Consider the following 21801-nt stretch of genomic DNA (forward strand, 5'->3'; position numbering starts at 1 on the left):
TCAGAACAGTGATCACTAACCTCGATTTGGATGAAGATTTTTACATCAACGAGTCGTAGGCACAGGACATACTGCTCACCCTTCGTGCAGGCACCCTGATGAAAACTACGCCAGCGAGTGCATAAACGGCCTATACCCTCCGTTCTATTGGGGAATATTCAATCACCGGAGAACAAACTGGATGAGCTCTGTTCGAGACTATCCTATCAACGGGACCTGAAGAATTGTAATATCCTATGATTCTCTGAGTCGTGGCTGAACAAAGACATGGATAATATGCATCTTGCTGTTTTTCTATTCATCGGCAGGACCAAACAGCAGCTTCGTGTAAGCACGTCTAGGTTAGAATACCTCATGAAAAGCTGTAGACCATACTATTTACCAAGAGATTTCTCATCTATATTTTTGTAGCTGTCTATTTACCACCACAAACTGATTCTGGCACTAAGTCCGCACTCAATGAGCTGTATAGGATCGTAAGCAAACAAGAAAACGCTCATCCAGAGGTGGCGCTGCTACTGGCCTGTGATTTTAATGCAGGGAAACTGAAATCTGTTTGACTTCATTTCTACCAGCATGCCACATGTGCAACTAGAGGAGAAAAAAAACTCTAGAACACCTTTACTCCACACACAGAAACGCATACAAAGCTCGCCCCTCCATTTGGCAAATATGACAATAACTCTATCCTTCTGATTCCTTCTCACAAGCAAAAACTCAAACAGTGACGCACTCAACACGGAAGTGGTCCGATGAAGCTCATGCTGAGCTACAGGACTGTTTGGCTAGCACAGACTGGAATATGTTCTTGGATTCATACGATGTTACTGAGGAGTTCACCACATCAGTCACTGGCTTCATTCATAAGTGCATCAAAGACGTTGCCCCCACAGTGACCGAACGTACATATCCCAACCATTAGCCATGGATTACAGACAATATCAACACTGAGTTAAAGGCTAGAGCTGCCGCTAATAAGGAGCGGTACACTAATCCTTATATTAAATCCTGTTACACCCTCCGACAAACTATCAAACAGGCAATGTGGGAAAATAAGACTAAGATCGAATCCTACTACACTGGCTCTGAAACCCAGCTGCGAGCTGCTCAGTGACGCGAGTGTACCAGACAAACTAAATGCTTTCCATGCTTACTCCGTGGCAAGCAACACTGAACCACGCATGAGAGCAACAGCTGTTCTGGATGACTGCGAGATCATGCTCTCCATATCCAATGTGAGTAAGACCTTTACACAGGTTAATGTTCACAGACAGATTACCAGGACGCATACTCAGAGCATGCTGTGACCAGCTGGCAAGTTTCTTCACTGACATTTTCAACATTTTCCCTGACCCAGTCTGTGATACCTACATGTTTCAAGCAGACCACCAAAGACCCTGTGGTCAAGAACGCCAAGGTAACCCAATGGCACTCACATCTGTAGCCATGAAATGCTTTGAAAGGATGTCCAGACACCCTGGACCCATTCCAATTAGCATACCGCCTCCCAACAGATCCACAGATTATGCAATCCAATCTCTATTGCACTCCACACTGCCCTTCCCATCTGGACAAGAGGAACACTTGTGTGAAAATGCTGTTCATTGTCTACAGCTCAGCGTTCAACACCATACTGCCCTCCAAGCTCAACACTAACCTAAGGACCCTGAGACTGAAAACCTCCCTCTGAAACTGGATCCTGGACTTCCTGACGGGCTGCTCTAGGTGGTGAGGGTAGGCAACAGTACATCCGCCATGCTGACATTCAACACAGGGGCTCCTAAGGGGTGCGTGGTTAGTCCCACCTGTACTCCCTGTTCACCCACTCCTAAGGAATCTGAATAGATTTGGAATGGGCCCTCAGATCCTCAAAAAGTTCTACAGCTGCACCATTGAGAGCATCTTGATTTGCTGCATCACTACTTTGTATGGCAACTGCTTGGTCTCCGACAGCAAGGCACTACAGAGTGTAGTGCATAGGCACAGTACATCACTGGGGCCAAGCTCCCGGTCATCCAGGACCTCTATACCAGGCGGTGTCAGAGGAAAAAGACCCTAAAATGGTAAAAAAAAACTCCCAGGCAGCCAAGCCATAGAGTGTTCTCTCTGCTATCTCATGGTAAGCGGTACCAATACACCTAGTCTGGAACCAACAGGACCTTGAACAGTTTCTACCCACAAGCCATAAGACAAAAGTTAAAATAGCTACACAGTCTATCTGCATTGACCCTTTTTGCACTAACTTTTTTGACTTATCACTTACGCTGCTGTTTATAATCTGTCACTTTATTCCTAGATACAGTGGGGAGAACAAGTATTTGATACACTGCCGATTTTCCTACTTACAAAGCATGTAGTCTGTCATTTTTATCATTGGTACACTTCAACTGTGAGAGACAGAATCTAAAACAAAAATCCAGAAAATCACATTGTACAATTTTTAAGTAATTCATTAGCATTTTATTGCATGACATAAGTATTTGATCCCCAACCAACCAGTAAGAATTCCGGCTCTCACAGACCTGTTAGTTTTTCTTTAAGAAGCCCTCCTGTTCTCCACTGCCAGGGCAACTAAGGAGTGGCTCCGTAAGAAGCATCTCAAGGTCCTGGAGTGGCCTAGCCAGTCTCCAGACCTGAACCCAATAGAAAATCTTTGGAGGGAGCTGAAAGTCTGTACTGCCCAGTGACAGCCCCGAAATCTTAAGGATCTGGAGAAGATCTGTATGGAGGAGTGGGCCAAAATCCCTGCTGCAGTGTGTGCAAACCTGGTCAAGAACTACAGGAAACATAGGATCTCTGTAATTGCAAACAAAGTTTTCTGTACCAAATATTAAGTTCTGCTTTTCTGATGTATCAAATACTTATGCCATGCAATAAAATGCAAATTAATTACTTAAAAATCATACAATGTGATTTCCTCAGTCCCCGACTTGCATAGGCTATCACCCGTTCAATACCACTCTGTTTCTGACTAAGTACCACTCCCAGATCTTGGAAACTTCCATCAGTTGCCACAGTGAAAGGCAAGCTGAAATCAGGATAAGAAAGAACAGGGGGAGATGTCAAAGCTTTCCGTAGTGTGTCAAAGGCTTCTTGGCTCCAGCTGAATACCTGAGACCTCTTTCCTTTACCATAGCTACCAGCCTTGCACATCAAGCCGTGGAGTGGTCTAGCAATGTGGGCAAACTTGGGTATGAATCTCCTGTAATAACCCATGAAGCCCAACACCGGCCGCACCTATTTTGCATTCTTTGGGATTGGCCACTCCTCCAGAGCTTGCACTTTCTTCCTACACACCTGGACTCCTTCCTTGGAGATGACATGCACCAAGAATTTGACTTCGGCCTTAAACAGAAAGCATTGGCTCTGCTTTAACCTCTCTGGGATATGTGGGACGCAAGCATCCCACCTGGCCAAAAGCCAGTGAAAATGCAGAGCGCCAAATTCAAATAAATTACTATAAGAATCAAACTTTCATGAAATCACACGTAAGATACCAAATTAAAGCTACACGTGTTGTGAATCCAGCCAACATGTCAGATTTCAAAAAGGCTTTTCGGCGAAAGCAAACAATGCTATTATCTGAGGGTAGCACCTCTGTAAACGAAGAGAGAAAGCATATTTCAACCCTGCAGGCGCGACACAAAACGCAGAAATAAAAATATAAATCATGCCTTACATTTGACGAGCATCTTTTGTTGGCACTCCAATATGTCCCATAAACATCACAAATTGTCCATTTGTGCGATTAATTCCGTCGATATATATCCCAAAAGTCTATTTTTTTGGCGCGTTTGATCCAGAAAAACACTGGTTCCAAATTGCGCAACATGACTACAAAATATCTCAAAGTTACCTGTAAACTTTGCCAAAAGATTTCAAACTACTTTTGTAATACACCTTACTTATATTTTATAAAGTAAATAATCGATAAAATTGAAGATGGGATGATCTGTGTTCAATACAGGAAGAAAACAAACTGACGCTACCTTTCTGGTCACGCGCCTCTATCTAACAGTACACTTGAAGTGACCCTCGTTTTGAACAGGGCTACTTCTTCATTACACAAAGGAAAAACCTCAACCAATTTCTAAAGACTGGTGACATCCAGTGGAAGCGGTAGGAACTACAAGAAGGTCCCTTAGAAATCTGGATTCCCAATGAAACCCATTGAAAAGAGAGTTACCTAAAATAAAAAAAAATCAGAATGATTTGTCCCCGAGGTTTCACCTGCTACATAAGTTCTGTTATACTCACAGACATGATTCAAACAGTTTTAGAAACGTCAGAGTGTTTTCTATCCAATTATACTAATGATTTGCATATCTTATATTCTTGGCATGAGTAGCAGAAAGTTGAAATTGGGCACGCTATTTATCCAAAAGTGAAAATGCTGCCCCCTATCCCAAAGAGGTTTTAAACAGGTCAACATTCACAAGGCCACGGGGCCATGCGGATTACCAGCATGTGTACTCAGAGCATGAGCGGATCAACTGGCAAGTGTCCTCTTCTGGGGATGATTAGCAGCCAGTTGAATTTGGGCATGCATTTCATCCGAACGTGAAAATACTGCTCCCTCTCACCAACAAGTTAACTTCTTATGGCTAGCGTCCCACCTGGCCAACAGCCACTGTGTCAGATTTCAAAAAGGCTTTACAGCGAAAGCATACCATGCAATTATCTGAGGACAGCACCCCGCTTACAAAAGCATACAAACATTTTCCAGCCAAGTTGATTAGTCACGAAAGTCAGAAATAGCAAATAAAATGAATCACTTACCTTTGATGATCTTCATATGGTTGCACTCACAAGACTCCATGTTACACAATTAATGTTTGTTTAGTTCGATAAAGTCCCTCTTTATATCCAAAAAAGTATGTTTAGTTGGCGCCAATGATCTCAGTAATCCACTTGTTCAACATGCATACAAACAAATCCAAAAGGTTACCAGTAAAGTTCGTCCAAACAAGGCAAACAATGTTTCCAATTAATCCTCGGGTACTCTAATATCTAAATAAACAATAATATTTAAGACGGAGAATAGTATGTTCAATAGGGAAGATAAATAACGAAGAGCGCGCAACTCATTCTCGCACCAACAAGACTACTTTTCTAATGAGAGACACCTTGTAGTTCTTCCAACTACTTGCTTATTTTAAAAAAACAAGCCTGAAACCCTTTCGAAAGACTGTTGACATCTAGTGGAAGCCAAAGAAACTGCAATCTGGGTCCTATCTATTTGTTTTCCCCCATAGGTTAGCACTGAAATGGCCTGTGACCTAAAAAAACAACTCAGGTTTCCTCAGGTTTCACCTGCCATATCAGTTCTGTTATACTCACAGACATTATTTCCACAGTCTTAGAAACTTTGGAGTGTTTTCTAGCCAATGCTACCAAGGATATGCATATCCTAGCTGAGTAACAGGTGGTTTACTTTGAGCACATCGGGTCATCCGAAATTTCCCGAACTAAAACCAAAAAAAATAACAGGAATCTCCAGCCCGTTGGCAGCTGTGAGACTCACCCACTTTGCACACAAAAGTCCCCAAAGTGCTTCCTAAAGTGTGTTTCAGTAATAGTGTTAACCTCTGACCCCATATCAAGTATACACAGTCTTGTCTCCAGCGATTGCCACCTCATCAACTATCAGACAGTTACGAAAAGCTTTAGAGGTCTGACTTTAGAGCCTGGTTTTCTTTAGAATTGTAACTGGCAGACTGACTACTGATGGTTGATGGGCTTCTCTCATCCCTGCCACCAGCATCTGTTAACCTCTCTAGGGTATGTGGGACGCTAGCATCCCAGCTGGCCAACATCCAGTGAGATTGTAGTGCGCGAAATCCAAATACAGAAATACTCATTATAAAAATTCTGAAAAGATACAACTATTTTACATAGGTTTAAAGATGAACTTCTTGTGAATCCAACCACGGTGTCAGATTTAAAAAATGCTTTACGGTGAAAGCATACCGTACGATTATTTGAGAACATCGCCCAGCAGACAAATCATTACAAACAGTAACCAGCCAAGTGGAAGAGTTACACAAGTCAGAAATAGAGATAAAATGAATCACTTACTTTTGATGATCTTTATATGGTTGCACTCAGAAGATATTAATTTATTCAATAAATGTTCCTTTAGTTCGATAAAGTCTCTCTTTATATCCGAAAACCTCAGTTTTGTTCGCACGTTTCTTCAGCAATCCACAGGCTCAAACGCAGTCACAAGAGGCAGACAAAAAAATCAAAATTGTATCCGTAAAGTTCATAGAAACATGTCAAACGATGTTTATATTCAACCTTCAGGTTGATTTTAGCCTCAATAATCGATAATATTTCAACCGGACAATAACGTTGTCAATATAAAAGGTAAACAAGAAAGGCACTCTCTCGGTCGCGCGCATGAAAAAGCTCTGTGCCACGGCAGGGTCCACTCATTCTGACTGCTCTTACTCCCTCATTTTTCAGAATACAAGCCTGAATCAATTTCTAAAGACTGTTAACATCTAGTGGAAGGCATAGGAACTGCAATTTGAGTCCTAAATCAATGGACACTGTAATGGCATTGAATAGAAAACCACAACAACAACAAAAAATCCTACTTCCTGAATGGATTTTTCTCAGGTTTTCACCTGCCAAATCAGTTCTGTAATACTCACAGACACTATGTTAACAGTTTTGGAAACTTTAGAGTGTTTTCTATCCAAATCGACCAATTATATGCATATCCTATCTTCTGTGCCTGAGTAGAAGGCAGTTTAATTTGGGAACGCTTTTAATCCAAAATTCCAAATGCTGCCCCCTACCCTAGAGAAGTTGACTGATCTAGGACACACATCCGTCCCGCCCCCCCCCCCCCCCCAACATTCCGCTGAAAAGGCGGAAAAACATTTTTTTGAAATATTTAACTTTTACACATTAACATGTCCAATAGAGCACATTTTAAGATATGCATCTTGTTAATCTACCCATCGTGTCCGATTTTTTTAATGTTTTACAGCCAAAACACAACATATATTTATGTTAGATCACCACCAAATCCAAAAAAAACACAGCCATTTTTCCCAGCCAAAGATAGAGTCACAAAAGCAGAAATAGAGATAAAATTCATCACTAACCTTTCATAATCTTCATCAGATGACACTCATAGCACATCATGTTACACAATACATTTATGTTTTGTTCGATAATGTGCATATTTATATCCACAAATCTCGGTTTACATTGGCGCCATGTTCAGAAATGCCTCCAAAATATCCGGAGTAATTACAGAGAGCCACGTCATATAACAGAAATACTCATCATGAACTTTGATGAAAGATACATGTTTTACATATAATTAAAGATACACTTGTTCTTAATGCAACCGCTGTGTCAGATTTTTTTAACTTTAGGAAAAAGCATACCATGCAATAATCTGAGACGGCGCTCAGAAGTACACAACATTTCTCCGCCATGTTGGAGTCAACAGAAATACAAAATTACATCATAAATATTCCCTTACCTTTAATGATCTTTCATCAGAATGCAGTGCCAGGAAACCTAGTTCCGCAATAAATCGTTGTTTTGTTCGATAATGTCCATTACTAGTGTCCAATTAGCTACTTTTGCTAGCACGTTTAGTTCACATGTCCAAACGCTGGCGCCGGTCCAGGCGAACTCGGACGAAAACTTCAAAAAGCTATATTCCAGGTTGAATGAACTGGTCAAATTAAGTAGAGACTCAATCTTCAGAATGTTGTTATCATATATATCCAATAACGTTCCAACCGGATTATTAGTTTTTGTCTACAGAGTAATGGAATGCATGGCAATATCATGAGTAATGCGCATGACCAGGAACTGGCATTCTGCCAGACCACTGACTCAAATAGCCGTCATCTGGCCCCACATCACACTAGAGGCTTCATTCCACATTCTATTGACTGTTGACATCTAGTGGAAGGCGTAGGAAGTGTGAACAGATCCATATCTTACTGGGATATGAATAGGCGATGAGTTGAAAATCAACCAGCCCCAGAATTTCCACTTCCTGTTTGGAAGTTTGCCTGCCATATGAGTTCTGTTATACTCACAGATATAATTCAAACAGTTTTAGAAACGTCAGAGTGTTTTCTATCCAATAGTAATAATACTGCATATATTAGCATCTAGGACAGAGTAGGAGGCAGTTCACTATGGGCACGCAGATATACTGTGCATTCGGAAATAATTAATACCCGTTGACTAATTATCCACATTTTGTTACAGCCTTATTCTTAAATGGATTTTAACAAAAATAATTCCCTCATCGATCTAAACACAATACCCCATAATGAAAAAAATAAAATAAAATTGTTTGAAAATGTTTGTAGAAACTGAAATATCACATTTACATAAGTATTCAGACCCTTAACTCCTTTGTTGAAGCCCCTTTGGCAGCGATTACAGCCAAGAGTCTTCTTGGGTATGACGCTACAATCTTGGCACACCTGTTTTTGGGGAGTTTCTCCCATTCTTATCTTCAGATCCTCTCAAGCTCTGTCAGGTTGAATGGGGAACATCACTGCACAGCTATTTTCAGGTCTCTCCAGAGAGACGTTCGATCAGGTTAAAGTCCGGGCTCTGGCTGGGCCACTCAAGGACATTCAGAGACGTGTCCCGAAGACACTCCTGCGTTGTACTGGCTGTGTTCTTAGGGTCTTTGTCCTGTTGGAAGGTGAACCTTCACCCCACTCTGAGGTCCTGAGCTCTCTGGAGCAGGTTTTCATCAAGGATCTCTCTCTACTTTGCACCATTCATTTTTCCCTCAATCCTGACTAGTCTCCCAGTTCCTGCTGCTGAAAAATAACCCCACAGCATGATGCTGCCACCACCATGCTTCAACGTAGGGATGGTGGCAGGTTTTCTCCAGACGTGACACTCGGCGTACAGGCCAAAGAGTTCATTCCTGGTTTCATCAGAACAGAGAATCTTGTTTCTCAAGGTCTGAGAGTATTTAGGTTATTTTTGGCAAACTCCAAGCGAGCTGTCATGTGCCCTTTACTGAGGAGTGGCTTCCGTCTAACAACTCTACCATAAAAGCCTGATTGATGGAGTGCTGCAGAGATGGTTGTCCTTCTGGAAGGTTATCCCATCTCCACAGAGGAACTCTGGAGCTCTGTCAGAGTGACCATCGGGTTCTTGGTCACCTCCCTGAACAAGTGCCTTCTCTCCCAATTGCTCAGTTTGGCCCGGGAGGCCAGCTCTAGGAAGAGTCTTGGTGCATCCAAACTTCTTACATTTAAGAATGATGGAAGCCACTGTGATCTTGGAGACCTTCAATGCTGCAGAAATGTTTTGGTACACTTCCCCAGATCTTTGCCTCGACACAATCCTGTCTCGGAGCTATACGGACAATTCCTTCGACCTTTTTTATCTGACATGCACTGTCAACTGTGGGAACTTACAGTGCCTTGCGAAAGTATTCGCCCCCCTTGAACTTTGCGACCTTTTGCCACATTTCAGGCTTCAAACATAAAGATATAAAACTGTATTTTTTTGTGAAGAATCAACAACAAGTGGGACACAATCATGAAGCGGAACAACATTTATTGGATATTTCAAACTTTTTTAACAAATCAAAAACTGAAAAATTGGGCGTGCAAAATTATTCAGCCCCTTTACTTTCAGTGCAGCAAACTCTCTCCAGAAGTTCAGTGAGGATCTCTGAATGATCCAATGTTGACCTAAATGACTAATGATGATAAATACAATCCACCTGTGTGTAATCAAGTCTCCGTATAAATGCACGTGCACTGTGATAGTCTCAGAGGTCCGTCAAAAGCGCAGAGAGCATCATGAAGAACAAGGAACACACCAGGCAGGTCCGAGATACTGTTGTGAAGAAGTTTAAAGCCGGATTTGGATACAAAAATATTTCCCAAGCTTTAAACATCCCAAGGAGCACTGTGCAAGCGATAATATTGAAATGGAAGGAGTATCAGACCACTGCAGATCTACCAAGACCTGGCCGTCCCTCTAAACTTTCAGCTCATACAAGGAGAAGACTGATCAGAGATGCAGCCAAGAGGCCCATGATCACTCTGGATGAACTGCAGAGATCTACAGCTGAGGTGGGAGACTCTGTCGATAGGACAACAATCAGTCGTATATTGCACAAATCTGGCCTTTATGGAAGAGTGGCAAGAAGAAAGCCATTTCTTAAAGATATCCATAAAAAGTGTTGTTTAAAGTTTGCCACAAGCCACCTGGGAGACACACCAAACATGTGGAAGAAGGTGCTCTGGTCAGATGAAACCAAAATTGAACTTTTTGGCAACAATGCAAAACGTTATGTTTGGCGTAAAAGCAACACAGCTGAACACACCATCCCCACTGTCAAACATGGTGGTGGCAGCATCATGGTTTGGGCCTGCTTTTCTTCAGCAGGGACAGGGAAGATGGTTAAAATTGATGGGAAGATGGATGGAGCCAAATACAGGACCATTCTGGAAGAAAACCTGATGGAGTCTGCAAAAGACCTGAGACTGGGACGGAGATTTGTCTTCCAACAAGACAATGATCCAAAACATAAAGCAAAATCTACAATGGAATGGTTCAAAAATAAACATATCCAGGTGTTAGAATGGCCAAGTCAAAGTCCAGACCTGAATCCAATCGAGAATCTGTGGAAAGAACTGAAAACTGCTGTTCACAAATGCTCTCCATCCAACCTCACTGAGCTCGAGCTGTTTTGCAAGGAGGAATGGGAAAAAATTTCAGTCTCTCGATGTGAAAAACTGATAAGGACATACCCCAAGCGACTTACAGCTGTAATCGCAGCAAAAGGTGGCGCTACAAAGTATTAACTTAAGGGGGCTGAATAATTTTGCACGCCCAATTTTTCAGTTTTTGATTTGTTAAAAAAGTTTGAAATATCCAATAAATGTCGTTCCACTTCATGATTGTGTCCCACTTGTTGTTGATTCTTCACAAAAAAAATACAGTTTTATATCTTTATGTTTGAAGCCTGAAATGTGGCAAAAGGTCGCAAAGTTCAAGGGGGCCGAATACTTTCGCAAGGCACTGTATATAGATGTGTGTGTCTTTCCAAATATTGTTCAATCATTTTAATTTACCACAGGTGGACTCCAAGGAAATTGTAGAAACATATCTTGGATGATCAATGAAAACCCGTTTTTGCATTGTCATTATGGGATATTGCGTGTAGACTGATTAGGATTTTTTAAAAATATATTTAATTCATTTAAAAATAAGGCTGTAACGTATCAAAATGTATACAAAGTCAATATCTCTGAATACTTTCCGAATGCATTGTTTCTAGCTTTCACTAGCTTTAAGCACCAGCTGTCAGAGCAGCTCACAGATTACTGCACCTGTACATAGCCCATCTATAATGTAGCACAAACAACTACCTCTTCCCCTACTGTATTTATTTATTCATTTATTTATTTTGCTCCTTTGCACCCCACTATTTTGCACATTCTTCCACTGCAAATCTACCATTCCAGTGTTTTACTTGCTATATTGTACTTACCTCGCCACCATGACCTTTTTTGCCTTTACCTTCCTTATCTCACCTCATTTGCTCACATCGTATATAGACTTATTTTTCTACTGTATTATTGACTGTATGTTGGTTTTACTCCATGTGTATTTCTGTGTTGTTGTGTGTCGAACTGCTTTGCTTTATGGGAACCAGGTCGCAATTGTAAATGAGAACTTGTTCTCAACTTGCCTAGCTGGTTAAGTAAAGGTGAAAAAATATATAAAAAAATAAATCTACCATCATTGTCTTTCATTGGAGGTCTGGTGATTCTCCTGCGTGGGACCAGATCATCTTGAGGGGTTCAGCCTCTCTTGGTATGGAAAACTTACTGAACTAGTTATTCCTGACTAGCAGCTGTTCTTGGCTGGGGTTAGAGCCTCCTCTGACCAAAAATGCTGGCAACATTTCTAACATCTTCTAACAGTCTTCTAACATCAACTTCACTGTTGCACTGGCCTCTCCTTTCAGGTGTTGTTTGATTAGCTCAGCCCAATCACTCACAGGCACATGGGAGACCCGGATGATCGAATTTACCAGAGCGATCCATTCCTCAACAGTCTGCTCTAGAGGTCGACCGATTATGATTTTTCAACGCCAATACCGATTATTGGAGGACCAAAAAAGCCTATACTGATTTATCGGACAATTTTTAAAAATGTATTTGTAATAATGACAATTACAACAATACTGAATGAACACTTATTTTAACTTAATATGATGCATCAATAAAATCAATTTGGCCTCAAGTAAATGATGAAACATGTTCAATTTGGTTTAAATAATGCAAAAACAAAGTGTTGGAGAAGAAAGTAAAAGTGCAATATGTGCTATGTAAGAAAGCTAACATTTCAGTTCCTTAATCAGAACATGAGAACATATGAAAGCTGGTGGTTCCTTTTAACATGAGTCTTCAATATTCTCAGGTAAGAAGTTTTAGGTTGTAGTTATTATAGGAATTATAGGACTATTTCCCTCTATACCATTTGTATTTCATTAACCTTTGACTATTGGATGTTCTTATAGGCACTTTAGTATTGCAAGTGTAACAGTATAGCTTCCGTCCCTCTCCTTGCTCCTCCCTGGGCTCGAACCAGCAACACAATGACAACAGCCACCATCGAAGCAGCATTACACATGCAGAGCAAGGGGAACAACTACTAGAAGGCTCAGAGCGAGTGACGTTTGAAACGCTATTAGCGCGAGCTAAATACCTAGCCATTTCACTTCGGTTACACCAGCTTCATCTCGCGGCCAAAAATACAGATTTCCGATTGTTATGAAAACTTGAAATCGGCCCCAATTAATCGGCCATTCCGATTAATCAGTTGACCTCTAGTCTGCTCCCCTGTGGCTCCACTGAAGTCAGGTAGCTTTCATTCTCGAGGGATGTACACAGTTGGTGCAGCAGCCTTCTTTTGCTGTTCGATAACAGCATGTGCTAGCGACACAGCTCCTCGCTGATCCTCACAGGGCTGCTGCAGCGCTCCACATTGCTGTTGCAATCTCTGTCAACTCAGCAACCTTTTTTTATTTTTTTATCTTCAACTCTAACTTAGCCTCGAACCCCTTTTACATTTTTCAACACGGAAAAAATGTTTGGGTGATCCTGTTCATGACGCCAAATGTAACAGGTAGGAAATACCTGTTTTTGTGGTTCTTCTCAGATCAGCCTCGGGAGGTTGAGCAACAAACAGAGCGGTCTCTGTTGCCCAACACATTTAACCTCAACACTGTACTTAGTAGTAGTGGCACTTTTCCTAATAGTATAGGGTGAAAAGTGAATAAGTCACTGTATACAGCCCCTCAGATGATGTGGTTAATATCATGGAGCTTCCACCTGCAATACATGTCAATACCTAAGACAGGTTAGGCAGTAGTAATGAATAGACAGCTCTGCTTTAAACTAATGAAAATATACTGTCAGTTTTAGGCAACAACACAACAGGCACAATTTCACAGTTCACAGAATAGCGGAAGGTAGCCTAGAGGTTAGGGGCGTCAGGTAGTCTAGTGGTTGTCGTTCTGCCCCTGAGCAAGGCAGTTAACCCACTGTTCCCCGGTAGGCCGTCATTGTAAATAAGAATTTGTTCTTAAGTGACTTGCCCAATTAATTAAAGGTTAAATAAAATATAAAAATTGCCTTCTATAACCTACCTCAAATGCACGTGCAGCCTAGCTTGAAGACAACCAATGAAACCCAAGCAATACAAGCTAGCAGTCTTACAGCATTCATTTCAGATATCACAATAACAAACAAACATACAGTGCCTTGCGAAAGTACATTTCAGGCTTCAAACATAAAGATATAAAACTGTATTTTTTTGTGAAGAATCAACAACAAGTGGGACACAATCATGAAGTGGAACGACATTTATTGGATATTTCAAACTTTTTTAACAAATCAAAAACTGAAAAATTGGGCGTGCAAAATTATTCAGCCCCTTTACTTTCAGTGCAGCAAACTCTCTCCAGAAGTTCAGTGAGGATCTCTGAATGATCCAATGTTGACCTAAATGACTAATGATGATAAATACAATCCACCTGTGTGTAATCAAGTCTCCGTATAAATGCACCTGCACTGTGATAGTCTCAGAGGTCCGTTAAAAGCGCAGAGAGCATCACGAAGAACAAGGAACACACCAGGCAGGTCCGAGATACTGTTGTGAAGAAGTTTAAAGCCGGATTTGGATACAAAAATATTTCCCAAGCTTTAAACATCCCAAGGAGCACTGTGCAAGCGATAATATTGAAATGGAAGGAGTATCAGACCACTGCAGATCTACCAAGACCTGGCCGTCCCTCTTAACTTTCAGCTCATACAAGGAGAAGACTGATCAGAGATGCAGCCAAGAGGCCCATGATCACTCTGGATGAACTGCAGAGATCTACAGCTGAGGTGGGAGACTCTGTCGATAGGACAACAATCAGTCGTATATTGCACAAATCTGGCCTTTATGGAAGAGTGGCAAGAAGAAAGCCATTTCTTAAAGATATCCATAAAAAGTGTTGTTTAAAGTTTGCCACAAGCCACCTGGGAGACACACCAAACATGTGGAAGAAGGTGCTCTGGTCAGATGAAACCAAAATTGAACTTTTTGGCAACAATGCAAAACGTTATGTTTGGCGTAAAAGCAACACAGCTGAACACACCATCCCCACTGTCAAACATGGTGGTGGCAGCATCATGGTTTGGGCCTGCTTTTCTTCAGCAGGGACAGGGAAGATGGTTAAAATTGATGGGAAGATGGATGGAGCCAAATACAGGACCATTCTGGAAGAAAACCTGATGGAGACTGCAAAAGACCTGAGACTGGGGCGGAGATTTGTCTTCCAACAAGACAATGATCCAAAACATAAAGCAAAATCTACAATGGAATGGTTCAAAAATAAACATATCCAGGTGTTAGAATGGCCAAGTCAAAGTCCAGACCTGAATCCAATCGAGAATCTGTGTAAAGAACTGACAACTGCTGTTCACAAATGCTCTCCATCCAACCTCACTGAGCTCGAGCTGTTTTGCAAGGAGGAATGGGAAAAAATGTCAGTCTCTCGATGTGCAAAACTGATAGAGACATACCCCAAGCGACTTACAGCTGTAATCACAGCAAAAGGTGGAGCTACAAAGTATTAACTTAAGGGGGCTGAATAATTTTGCACGCCCAATTTTTCATTTTTTTATTTGTTAAAAAAGTTTGAAATATCCAATAAATGTAATTCCACTTCATGATTGTGTCCCACTTGTTGTTGATTCTTCACAAAAAAATACAGTTTTATATCTTTATGTTTGAAGCCTGAAATGTGGCAAAAGGTCGCAAAGTTCAAGGGGGCCGAATACTTTCGCAAGGCACTGTATATAAAGAATGACACCCGTTACTGTGTTCATGGAGTCTGTATGAGGGCTGGCAGGAACACAAATAATAGAAGTTGGCTGAAACATTGTCACTGTAATATTATTCTCCTTTGAATGGCTAATAAGGCCTACATGTTCATTATTAACAGTGTCTCTTCTTATCCTTGCCCTACTATGTAATGTCAAACAACTGAAAAGTCCACAACTTTAGATGTTCTCTTCTTTCAGGACATCAACAGAAAGTCCAACTACTTCTACAGGAATCTTTTATAACTAAATCACTTCAACTCACGGCTCTCTTCTGATGTCGGTAAAAAATGATTTGATGTCCATCACTCCGGCGGGAATCTAGCTAGCACAATCCGGCTGGTAGCTAGTTCCATCGATTGAACTCATGGCAAATCCGAAGGCGAAGATTACAGTTATTCGGTGGTTTGGAACAATCCTCTTTCAGAACTAGCATGTCCTCTTTCTTCCACGATACTCCTATGTAAGTTACTTGCTGTATTCGACTAATCTCTACTTGTTATTGTTCTCTAACTCTCTCCTCCTTTAGTAACACACTCACTCGTGCCACCTCTCACCAGGATCTTTCAGAGCTGCCCATGACATCACCTGGCTCATATTAGTCTTGCAAAGTCCCTGAGCGGAACGGGCAAAAGCTATATCCCTAGACTCTGCCACACCTACACAGAGCCCTGACCTCAACCCCATCAAAAACCTTTAGGATGAATTGGAATGCCAACTGTGAGCCATGCCTAATCGCCTAACATCAGTGCCCGACCTCACTAATGCTCGTGGCTGCAGCAATGTTATAGCAGCAAAGGGGGACCAACTCCATATTAATGCCCATGATTTTGGAATTAGATGTTCGACTAGCAGGTGTCCACATACTTTTGGTCATGTATTGTGTATTTATTATTACTTTTATTATTAAGTGTTTTACATTTCTGTTATTTCTCAATTTTCTTTCTGTCTGCATTATTGAGCAGGGCCCGTAAGTAAGCATTTCGCTGTTTGTCTATAACAGCTTTTTAACGAAGCATGTGACCCATAAAATTACATTTCATTTAATTTAATTTAATGAAGGGCCCGGGTCAGATCATCTTTGGCTGAGGTCATTGACCTGGGTAGGCTAAAGCTTAACATTTACATGTGCATTTTAGTAATTTAGCAGACTCTCTTATCCAGAGTGACTTGCAATTAGTGCATTCAATTAATGCATTTGCCAGCAGCATACCACCCTGCATACCACTGCTGGCTTGCTTCTGAAGCTAAGCAGTGATTGGGGACACTGCCCTGTGTAGGGTGCCGTCTTTCGGATGGGAAGTTAAATGGGTGTCCTGACTCTCTGAGGTCATTAAAGATCCCATGGCACTTATTGTAAGAGTAGGGGTGGAAACCCCAGTGTCCTGCCTAAATTCCCAATCTGGCCCTCAAACTATCACAGTCACCTAATAATCCCCAGTTTACAATTGGCTCAATCATCCCCCTCCTCTCCCCTGTAACTATTCCCCAGGTTGTTGCTGCAAATGAGAATGTGTTCTCAGTCAACTTACCTGGTAAAATAACAGATAAATAAATTAATCTTAAGACCACATGTCATAGTCTGTATCTTTTCCTCAATAAAGTAGATATCAGCCAAGTCTGAGCTTGTAAGGGGGGAAAAAAAGTCAAGTGCGAGTGTTAGTTCAGAAAAGGCATTTTTGGCTTCAGCGGGAAGCTAGTTCCAGCATTGGGGTGCCAGGACAAGGAGCTTTGACTGGCCCGAGCAGGAGCTGCCCTCCCGTAGGGTTGGGAGTACAGTAACTTACACTCAAATCCGACTCAATTGTTTCTGAGAAAACTTCCTTCAAACCTTCTCATCCTAAGGGGCTTCGTCTGTCTTACTGTTCGGCAGAATCTGGATAGTTTTGCGACTTGTCTTTAAACTGAGATTGGGGGGAAATTACATAGAAATACAAGATAATAAAATGGTTAATAAACATTGCACTTTAGGTCACTGTTCATTTATTAACTTGCCGGAGTTTAAAATATAATACATTGTTGACAATCTCCAATCTCCCTTTGGCCTATCAGGGTAAGCGTATGTGGATCAGCACATATCCAGATGTTTATTCTCTAGTGGTTGTGGAATATTTTGGAATATACTGTAGACTTTGAGTTGCTAGTTGGTTTAACTTCTTTGGAAAACACTGATAAGTGGCAGTGTTGTATTCATGTTTCAGAAGCTACATTTCTGATTATGGACACTAAGATAGTGCCAAGGATTCAATGAATTATTACCATGTCTGATGCTGAAGAAAAACAGAGGTTATTGAAGACTTGGGAGAACTGACATTACTTTGTCAGACAAAACCTTTCCAATATGTGTTTGATACCACCACAGTATTGTGCAGGATCAAGATGGAACTATTTTACAGTATCAAAGGCCTACAAATGGCTTCAAAGAAACATATTTGATCTTGCATTTACCTGGTCCATATGGTTGAATACCTCAAATGGTCATCATCCACCCTTTTACTGGTCTAACCAATCAGTAGAATCTATTAATATGCAACCTTTACAATGCTTCTACATACAAAAGTACTGACTGATACAAGTAATTAGTGTATGGATCAATACAAGCACCAAATCATTACAGATTATTTCCTATTTCATGTTATTGATCAATGCAGAGAACACATGCTAGTCTGGCCCTTTAATTCATTAATCATGGTAGCCTTTAGCACTAGCGTGTACACTCAGCTGTACACCATTGGATCCAAAAAAACATTGGCATACTGTAATATGCCTGCTTTGATCATAACACTGTGTGTAAGAAGCTTGATATTCAAATTTTATTTATTTATTTTATTTTACCTTTATTTAACCAGGCAAGTCAGTTAAGAACAAATTCTTATTTTCAATGACGGCCTGGGAACAGTGGGTTAACTGCCTGCTCAGGGGCAGAACGACAGATTTGTACCTTGTCAGCTCGGGGGTTTGAACTCACAACCTTCCGGTTACTAGTCCAACGCTCTAACCACTAGGCTACCCGGCTGGGGTCATTTGTATAATCAACACAATGAGAAGTGTTTCTAAATAAATCTCCATCACAATCAGTAGTAGACTCATTGCAGCTGATTTGTTTGTCACGAGGTTGTATTGTGTGTTATAAAGGATGTGCTGAAGTAGCATTGTCTTTTGATAGGAGAGAAAAAGAGAGATTAGCTCTCTCTCCCTGTAGTCTCTCTCCCACTCTCTTTCACTCTCTAGTTACTCTATGTCGAGTCTAAACAGACAGCTGAGCTACATGTGTCAAACTGATCTATTTAGTGTCACAATTTCCGTTTACACAGGCAGACCAATTCTGATCTTTTTCTACTTTTTCAGATCGTTTCACATCTAATTGGTAAGAATACCAATTAGTGAAAAAATATCAGAATTGGGCTGCCTGTGTAAATGCAGTGATTGTTCTGCACATCCTAATTCACCAGGGATTCAACCCAGGCAACTTTCACTGCAGTTACTGAAGGTGGCAATTCAAGGCATTTGACCCTTTATTGAGATTACATTTTATTTCCATCATGATTTAGTTTTTTCTTGGAAACCCACTTACCATATTTGAATGAACAAGGCCAATTGTGTCATATGTTGGATTTCCTCTTTGACCAGGTATGGCTGTAAATGAATGGAGATGAAACAGTGACTTGCACCTTTAAGGGGGATGTACAGACAGTGTGTGCAAGGCCAGACAGAGTAGCTACTGTCACCTTGAATAGCATCAAAGATTGCTTTAGAGCCCATTTGGTTTCTAGTAAGAGCTGAAGCAGAGTCATCCAAGCCCCACTGCTTCCTCCCATGCACCTCCAAAAAGCTATCATCCATTGTCAGCTGTGAGAAGTTAATGGCCAATGGTTCTTAACCCACTGGACTGTCTCATGGCATGGACTCTTATTATCAAACCTCACCATTCCTACATTGAAAACACATTCTCACACCTAAAGTGTTAGTGTGTTAATTTGTATTTCTTTCAAATAATTCACAAAATTTACACAGAATATTCAATGAAAATATTATGGGAAGAATAGCAGCATGTTACTTTCCTCTGTCACTTTTTTCTCTGATTGCCAAAATACAGTAGATTTCACATGAGAAGGGGGTGGCAGTGTGGGGTGGCATGATACATTGGGGCTTCAGTCACCCAAGCAAAACAAGCTGCATTAATCGTGATCTGTGACTTCCCCTCATGGTCTCATTCGGCGTGAGATCCGGGGTGTAGTTATTAAGGAAATTGATCTTAAATGGTCCTTCTGTTCTGCAGCTGATTGTTCTTTGCTGGGCAGCTGGGAAAGGGATCACTGAGCTGAGAACTAGACCTTGTTCAAAAATCTATTCTAAATTCAGTAATACTGGAATGCATCTTATTTTATTTTTCAAACATACACAGACAAAAGACAACGCACACAAACATCAACGACATCACACCTGCTCAGACCTACATGCTCCCACTGCCTCCATCTGCGTGGTGCTTACTGTATTGCTGATTAAGATGTGCATAAGGGTCAATGGTAGAGCATAGTGACAGGTCATTGTAGTGTACATATTTGGTTGACACTGGTGGGGACAGTGGCTATGCTCATTAGAGCAGTGGGACTTCATGTGAGCTGTGTGTCAGAACTTGTTAGGGTTTGAAAAGTTACATCCTAAGTTTACAACCCAAACCAGGGGTACCGTAGGTTCCACCGCCAACTTACCCTTCCATCAACCTCTGCCCTATCCTTTTCATCTGTCCCAAGCTTTATTCCCTGTCCTGGCGCTAAAACAACAGGCTCACAGCCACAGCACTAGTACTCAATAGACATTGACCTACTTTGCTGGATTTGGAGGGAAAAAATCCTGATCCGCTGCCCTAATGCCAGAAATGAAAGTGATCTAATGGTCCTAACTGGTCTGTTTATTCTGAAGGCATGCTCATGTTATTCATTTCTCATTATGGGAATGCAGTTCTGCTGATGGGATTAAATGCTTGCTCTGTCTCTCTCATTCGGTGACCTCCACATAAAAACACATGGGTTTAAAACATCTGGCTGGACACCCACTCACAGACCTTGTTGGTTTGTTTATGTCCCTCTCATTTGCTCGTTTGTGTGTGAGGGTCAATAACTTTCTCATGTACGCTTTGACATCCTCAATTTAGGGGAAGTGTCCTCATAAAAAGTATGACCCCTGAAAGCAGATTACAAAGTGGACAAGGCACAGCTATTTCTGTCATATAGAAATCTTTTGTTGTTTTTAGGATTCCAAATAACAGTCACACCAAAGTAATTTGAAAAATTGAAAAATCTCTGAAAAATGGGATACTGAATCATCATACAAAGTCCATGAATTATCAACCTGACAGCACTGTCTCTACATCCTAGGACTCAAAAGGGTAACATGCACTTTGGAATAACTGTGGTATCTGTACTTAGATATCCTTGTACAATGAAGAGGAAATGTTTGCCAATCGAATTCTCATTTGTAAACCATATTCAGCATAATTGTTTGTATTTTATCAAATAATATGTTTTTACGTTAAAGAAATTATAGCATTTTTTTTAGTTGCTAAACCATTTAATGCCAAAATTGGCATAGAATGCCTTTGGCTGGTTCTGGTCAAACATCCAATTTAGAGGATCAACATGTATTTTTCTGTTCACTTAGACCACCAGGGGGCACTTGTTTCCTCAAGCAGTCAGCCTTGTGTTGTTTCTGACAAATGACTGTGGACCAGAGGAGGCTTATGGGAGGAGCTATAGGAGCTAATTGTAATGGCTGTAATGAAATAAGTGGAACGTAGTCAAACGAGCATCAATAAGGGATCATAGCTTTCACCTGGTCAGTCTGTCATGGAAAGAGCATGTGTTCGTAATGTTTTTTACACTCAGTGCATAATGAGGCCTTTTAACATGCACACCAACTCACATGTCAACAAGCTGTATGTAAAGCTAATTATGAGTGCTTGATTACATACTGTAGAGGCCTTAATTTATTACGTACCGTGTTTGCTGTGTTTTTTGACCATGTCAACATGTTGGTTCATTGCAGAACATAAAATGGAGAAGCATTGGATCTACATTAATGCGTTTTTTGAATCTAGGAATAAAGATTGTTTTATTTGTTGCTGCTTTCTCTACTATGTGCAAAATGTACAACATATTTAATATATAGAAGTTAACATTTTAGATAATATATCACCACCTATTTAGTGGTTCACATTTATTAAACATAAGAGTGCGAGTTTGTCACTTCCCCTGAGCCGGGTTGTGGCAGAAATAATAATAATACATACATTTGCTCGTTATTTTCACCATCTTAAAACCTTATTTGTTAATCAAAAATTGTGAATAACTTCATGAGAAGGTTGTGCTTGAAAGAATGCTCATAACTCTGCAAT

The sequence above is a fragment of the Oncorhynchus mykiss genome, chromosome 1, assembly GCF_057628025.1.
Source record: "Oncorhynchus mykiss isolate SJ-2025 chromosome 1, ASM5762802v1, whole genome shotgun sequence".
Classification (NCBI taxonomy): Eukaryota; Metazoa; Chordata; class Actinopteri; order Salmoniformes; family Salmonidae; genus Oncorhynchus; species Oncorhynchus mykiss.